We start from the raw sequence: 6,911 nt of genomic DNA, 5'->3' as shown, positions 1-6,911 counted from the left end.
TAGTTGCTTTCGAAGCAGTTGATCCGAGTTCGATTCTCGGCCATGGAATATTATTTTTTTGTTTTTAAGGAATTTTTTTTTTTTAATGGTTGACCATAATATCAATCCACTAAGTAATATTTTAGGCCTGTAGCATAATTGAAAAGTTAAAGAATGATATAAAATTTTTTATGATGTTAACGATAAAAAAATGAAAAAAAACATAAAATTAAAATAAAAAATGGGCCAACGGCACGCGGTGTTCCCAAGCGGTCACCCATCCAAGTACTGACCGCGCCCAATGTTGCTTAACTTCGGTGATCGGACGAGAACCGGTGTGTTCAAAATGGTATGGTCGTTGGCAAAAGTTAAACAATATTAATTTCTATTCTACCTGCCAATAAATATATGAAAATTAGTATAAAAAAGCCCTAATAATATTGAAAAAATTAGCAAGGTGTGTGCGAGGTTGATAAAAATAATCATTACATACGCGCTTGAAAAAGATCGTAATTACATTAATAAGTTTGTAGGAATTTTTTTTTTCAATGGTTGACCATAATATCAATCCACTAAGTAATATTTTAGGCCTGTAGCATACTTGAAAAGTTAAAGAATTTTATGATATTATTAATTATAGTAATGATAAAAAAATAAAAAAAAACATGAAATTAAAATAAAAAATAGGCCAACGGCACGCGGTGTTCCCAAGCGGTCACCCATCCAAGTACTGACCGCGCCCAATGTTGCTTAACTTCGGTGATCGGACGAGAACCGGTGTGTTCAACATGGTATGGTCGTTGGCAAACGCTAAACAATATTAATTTCTACTCTACCTGCCAATAAATATATGAAAATTAGTATAAAAAAGCCCTAATAATACTGAAAACATTAGCAAGGTGTAAATATTATATACCTAGTTTAACTCACTCTCCTAACTCATCTTCGCTGTCTACAGGCAGAGCGCACGACTGTGGTCGTGAAGAACCGAGGTTCGATCCCCGCTTTAACTAATTTTTTTTTTCTTTTTTTATAACTTTTAATTTTTGAAGTGAAACTTCTTTACGCGCGTCATGCAATTTCGAGGAGTAAAACCAACTCATGACCGAAACGAAAATGCGGGACCGATTAAAGTTCATTTGATGTAGTAAAAGTTTTGAAGTAAAATATAAATGCTTCTTAGCTCATCTCGACAACTGGCGTTGGTGGTGTAATGGTCAGCATAGTTGCTTTCGAAGCAGTTGATCCGAGTTCGATTCTCGGCCATGGAATATTATTTTTTTGTTTTTAAGGAATTTTTTGAAGTGAAACTTCTTTACGCGCGTCATGCAATTTCGAGGAGTAAAACCAACTCATGACCGAAACGAAAATGCGGGACCGATTAAAGTTCATTTGATGTAGTAAAAGTTTTGAAGTAAAATATAAATGCTTCTTAGCTCATCTCGACAACTGGCGTTGGTGGTGTAATGGTCAGCATAGTTGCTTTCGAAGCAGTTGATCCGAGTTCGATTCTCGGCCATGGAATATTATTTTTTTGTTTTTAAGGAATTTTTTTTTTTTAATGGTTGACCATAATATCAATCCACTAAGTAATATTTTAGGCCTGTAGCATAATTGAAAAGTTAAAGAATGATATAAAATTTTTTATGATGTTAACGATAAAAAAATGAAAAAATGGGTGTGTCAAGCCTACGCAAGACAGAAGTGAAACTTCTAGTATTCTTCTCTCTCTCTCTTTTCATTTCATTCTCTCTTTTTTTCTGTCTATTGACATATTTATAAGTAGCATGTGATAAAAAAAAAAAAATGGGTGTGTCAAGCCTACGCAAGACAGAAGTGAAACTTCTAGTATTCTTCTCTCTCTCTCTTTTCATTTCATTCTCTCTTTTTTTCTGTCTATTGACATATTTATAAGTAGCATGTGATAAAAAAAATTAAAAGTTATAAAAAAAGAAAAAAAAAATTAGTTAAAGCGGGGATCGAACCTCGGTTCTTCACGACCACAGTCGTGCGCTCTGCCTGTAGACAGCGAAGATGAGTTAGGAGAGTGAGTTAAACTAGGTATATAATATTTACACCTTGCTAATGTTTTCAGTATTATTAGGGCTTTTTTATACTAATTTTCATATATTTATTGGCAGGTAGAGTAGAAATTAATATTGTTTAGCGTTTGCCAACGACCATACCATGTTGAACACACCGGTTCTCGTCCGATCACCGAAGTTAAGCAACATTGGGCGCGGTCAGTACTTGGATGGGTGACCGCTTGGGAACACCGCGTGCCGTTGGCCTATTTTTTATTTTAATTTCATGTTTTTTTTATTTTTTTATCATTACTATAATTAATAATATCATAAAATTCTTTAACTTTTCAAGTATGCTACAGGCCTAAAATATTACTTAGTGGATTGATATTATGGTCAACCATTGAAAAAAAAAATTCCTACAAACTTATTAATGTAATTACGATCTTTTTCAAGCGCGTATGTAATGATTATTTTTATCAACCTCGCACACACCTTGCTAATTTTTTCAATATTATTAGGGCTTTTTTATACTAATTTTCATATATTTATTGGCAGGTAGAATAGAAATTAATATTGTTTAACTTTTGCCAACGACCATACCATTTTGAACACACCGGTTCTCGTCCGATCACCGAAGTTAAGCAACATTGGGCGCGGTCAGTACTTGGATGGGTGACCGCTTGGGAACACCGCGTGCCGTTGGCCCATTTTTTATTTTAATTTTATGTTTTTTTGAAGTGAAACTTCTTTACGCGCGTCATGCAATTTCGAGGAGTAAAACCAACTCATGACCGAAACGAAAATGCGGGACCGATTAAAGTTCATTTGATGTAGTAAAAGTTTTGAAGTAAAATATAAATGCTTCTTAGCTCATCTCGACAACTGGCGTTGGTGGTGTAATGGTCAGCATAGTTGCTTTCGAAGCAGTTGATCCGAGTTCGATTCTCGGCCATGGAATATTATTTTTTTGTTTTTAAGGAATTTTTTTTTTTTAATGGTTGACCATAATATCAATCCACTAAGTAATATTTTAGGCCTGTAGCATAATTGAAAAGTTAAAGAATGATATAAAATTTTTTATGATGTTAACGATAAAAAAATGAAAAAAAACATAAAATTAAAATAAAAAATGGGCCAACGGCACGCGGTGTTCCCAAGCGGTCACCCATCCAAGTACTGACCGCGCCCAATGTTGCTTAACTTCGGTGATCGGACGAGAACCGGTGTGTTCAAAATGGTATGGTCGTTGGCAAAAGTTAAACAATATTAATTTCTATTCTACCTGCCAATAAATATATGAAAATTAGTATAAAAAAGCCCTAATAATATTGAAAAAATTAGCAAGGTGTGTGCGAGGTTGATAAAAATAATCATTACATACGCGCTTGAAAAAGATCGTAATTACATTAATAAGTTTGTAGGAATTTTTTTTTTCAATGGTTGACCATAATATCAATCCACTAAGTAATATTTTAGGCCTGTAGCATACTTGAAAAGTTAAAGAATTTTATGATATTATTAATTATAGTAATGATAAAAAAATAAAAAAAACATGAAATTAAAATAAAAAATAGGCCAACGGCACGCGGTGTTCCCAAGCGGTCACCCATCCAAGTACTGACCGCGCCCAATGTTGCTTAACTTCGGTGATCGGACGAGAACCGGTGTGTTCAACATGGTATGGTCGTTGGCAAACGCTAAACAATATTAATTTCTACTCTACCTGCCAATAAATATATGAAAATTAGTATAAAAAAGCCCTAATAATACTGAAAACATTAGCAAGGTGTAAATATTATATACCTAGTTTAACTCACTCTCCTAACTCATCTTCGCTGTCTACAGGCAGAGCGCACGACTGTGGTCGTGAAGAACCGAGGTTCGATCCCCGCTTTAACTAATTTTTTTTTTCTTTTTTTATAACTTTTAATTTTTTTTATCACATGCTACTTATAAATATGTCAATAGACAGAAAAAAAGAGAGAATGAAATGAAAAGAGAGAGAGAGAAGAATACTAGAAGTTTCACTTCTGTCTTGCGTAGGCTTGACACACCCATTTTTTTTTGATCGAACCCAAGTCTGAAATTAGTGCCCATAGAATAATGATTTTTCCAAAAACTCAACTTTATGCAGATTTTGTGACGGATTTCGTTATGGACCATGATCCATATCACTATTCTCAAATTTCAGCCCGTTTGGTACCAGAGAGCCTAAAAAAATGGCATTTTTTGTTCGAACGCAAGTCTGAAATTAGTGCCTATAGATATGATGTTTTTCCAAAAATTTAACTTTATGCAGATTTTAAGACGGATTTCGTTATGGACCATGATCCTTTAAACTATTCTCAATGTTCGAACGCAAGTCTGAAATTAGTGCCTATAGAAATGATGATTTTCCAAAAATTTAACATTATGCAGATTTTAAGACGGATTTCGTTATGGACCATAATCCTTACAACTATTCTCAATGTTCAGCCCGTTTGGTACCATAGAGCCTTAAAATATGGCATTTTTTGTCCGTACCCAAGTCTGATATTAGTGCCCATAGAAATGATGATTTTTCCAAAAATTCAACTTAATTCAGATTTTGTGACCGATTTCGTTATGGACCATGATCGTTATCCAAATTCTCAATTTGAAGCCCGATTGGTACCATAGAGCCTAAAAAAATGGCATTTTTTGTTCGAACCCAAGTCTGAAATTAGTGCCTATAGATATGACGATTTTTCCAAAAATTCAACTTTATGCTGATTTTGTGACGGATTTCGTTATGGACCATGATCCTTATCACTATTCACAAATTTTTAGCCCGTTTGGTACCAAAGAGCCTAAAAAAATGGCATTTTTCGATCGAACCCAAGTCTGAAATTAGTGCCCATAAAAATGATGATTTTTCCAAAAATTCAACTTTATGCAGATTTTGTGACGGATTTCGTTATGGACCATGATCGTTATCCAAATTCTCAATTTTCAGCCCGTTTGGTACCATAGAGCCTAAAAAAATGGCATTTTTTGATCGAACCCAAGTCTGAAATTAGTGCCCATAGAAATGATGATTTTTCCAAAAATTCAACTTTATGCAGATTTTGTGACGGATTTCGTTATGGACCATGATCGTTATCCAAATTCTCAATTTTCAGCCCGTTAAGTACCATAGAGCCTAAAAAAATTGCATTTTTTGTTCAAACCCAAGTCTGAAATTAGTGCCTATAGTAATGGTGATTTTTAAAAAAAATCAACTTTGTGCAGATTTTAAGACGGATTTCGTTATGGACCATGATCCTTATCACTTTTCTCAAATTTCAGCCCGTTTGGTACCATAGAGCCTCAAAAAATGGCCTTTTTTGTTCGAACCCAAGTCTGAAATTAGTGCCTATAGAAATGGTGATTTTTCCATCAAATCAACTTTGTGCAGATTTTATGACGGATTTCGTTATGTACCATGATCCTTATCACTATTCTCAAATTTCAGCCCGTTTGGTACCATAGAGCCTAAAAAAATGGCATTTTTTGTTCGAACCCAAGTCTGAAATTAGTGCCTATAGAAATGGTGATTTTTCCATCAAATCAACTTTGTGCAGATTTTAAGACGGATTTCGTTATGGACCATGATCCTTATCACTATTCTCAAATTTCAGCCCGTTTGGTACCATAGAGCCTAAAAAAATGGCATTTTTTGTTCGAACCCAAGTCTGAAATTAGTGCCTATAGATATGACGATTTTTCCAAAAATTCAACTTTATGCAGATTTTGTGACGGATTTCGTTATGGACCATGCTCCTTATCACTATTCACAAATTTTTAGCCCGTTTGGTACCAAAGAGCCTAAAAAAATGGCATTTTTTGATCGAACCCAAGTCTGAAATGATGATTTTTCCAAACACTCAACTTTATGCAGATTTTGTGACGGATTTCGTTATGGACCATGATCCTTATCACTATTCTCAAATTTTTAGCCCGTTTGGTACCAAAGAGCCTAAAAAAATGGCATTTTTTGATCGAACCCAAGTCTGAAATTAGTGCCCATAAAAATGATGATTTTTCCAAAAATTCAACTTTATGCAGATTTTGTGACGGATTTCGCTATGGACCATGATCGTTATCCAAATTCTCAATTTTCAGCCCGTTTGGTACCATAGAGCCTTAAAAAATCGCATTTTTTCCTCGAACCCAAGTCTGAAATTAGTGCCTATAGATATGACGATTTTCCAAAAATTTAACATTATGCAGATTTTAAGACGGATTTCATTATGGACCATAATCCTTATAACTATTCTCAATTTTCAGCCCGTTTGGTACCATAGAGCCTATGAAATGGCATTTTTTGATCGAACCCAAGTCTGAAATTAGTGCCCATAGAAATGATGATTTTTCCAAAAATTCAACTTTATGCAGATTTTGTGGCGGATTTCGTTATGGACCATGATCCTTATCACTATTCTCAAATTTTTAGCCCGTTTGGTACCATAGAGCCAAAAAAAATGGCATTTTTTGTTCGAACCCAAGTCTGAAATGATGATTTTTCCAAACACTCAACTTTATGCAGATTTTGTGACGGATTTCGTTATGGACCATGATCCTTATCACTATTCACAAATTTTTAGCCCGTTTGGTACCAAAGAGCCTAAAAAAATGGCATTTTTCGATCGAACCCAAGTCTGAAATAAGTGCCCATAAAAATGATGATTTTTCCAAAAATTCAACTTTATGCAGATTTTGTGACGGATTTCGTTATGGACCATGATCGTTATCCAAATTCTCAATTTTGAGCCCGTTTGGTACCATAGAGCCTAAAAAAATGGCATTTTTTGATCGAACCCAAGTCTGAAATTAGTGCCCATAGAAATGATGATTTTTCCAAAAATTCAACTTTATGCAGATTTTGTGGTGGATTTCGTTATGGAC

At 34.4% G+C, this 6,911-nt stretch overlaps 6 non-coding genes across 6 annotated transcripts; 2 read left to right on the top strand and 4 right to left on the bottom strand.

Annotated features, from left to right (window-relative positions):
• Positions 1-223: 223 nt before the first annotated feature.
• On the bottom strand, positions 224-342 carry LOC149416490 (5S ribosomal RNA). The gene has a single exon (XR_016303745.1). It is a non-coding gene; the product is annotated as a 5S ribosomal RNA (ribosomal RNA).
• A 323-nt stretch (positions 343-665) lies between these two features.
• Positions 666-784, bottom strand: LOC149416489 (5S ribosomal RNA). Its single transcript, XR_016303732.1, has one exon. It is a non-coding gene; the product is annotated as a 5S ribosomal RNA (ribosomal RNA).
• A 1,367-nt stretch (positions 785-2,151) lies between these two features.
• LOC149416488 (5S ribosomal RNA) lies at positions 2,152-2,270 on the top strand. Its single transcript, XR_016303731.1, has one exon. It is a non-coding gene; the product is annotated as a 5S ribosomal RNA (ribosomal RNA).
• Positions 2,271-2,592: 322 nt separating this feature from the next.
• LOC149416487 (5S ribosomal RNA) lies at positions 2,593-2,711 on the top strand. Its single transcript, XR_016303744.1, has one exon. It is a non-coding gene; the product is annotated as a 5S ribosomal RNA (ribosomal RNA).
• A 427-nt stretch (positions 2,712-3,138) lies between these two features.
• LOC149416486 (5S ribosomal RNA) lies at positions 3,139-3,257 on the bottom strand. The gene has a single exon (XR_016303743.1). It is a non-coding gene; the product is annotated as a 5S ribosomal RNA (ribosomal RNA).
• A 322-nt stretch (positions 3,258-3,579) lies between these two features.
• Positions 3,580-3,698, bottom strand: LOC149416485 (5S ribosomal RNA). The gene has a single exon (XR_016303730.1). It is a non-coding gene; the product is annotated as a 5S ribosomal RNA (ribosomal RNA).
• Positions 3,699-6,911: the final 3,213 nt, after the last annotated feature.

This window comes from Hesperophylax consimilis, chromosome 17 (genome assembly GCF_061612785.1).
Source record: "Hesperophylax consimilis isolate HC1 chromosome 17, BYU_Hcon_1.0, whole genome shotgun sequence".
Lineage (NCBI taxonomy): Eukaryota > Metazoa > Arthropoda > Insecta > Trichoptera > Limnephilidae > Hesperophylax > Hesperophylax consimilis.
This window is presented reverse-complemented; position numbering and strand designations above follow the sequence as displayed.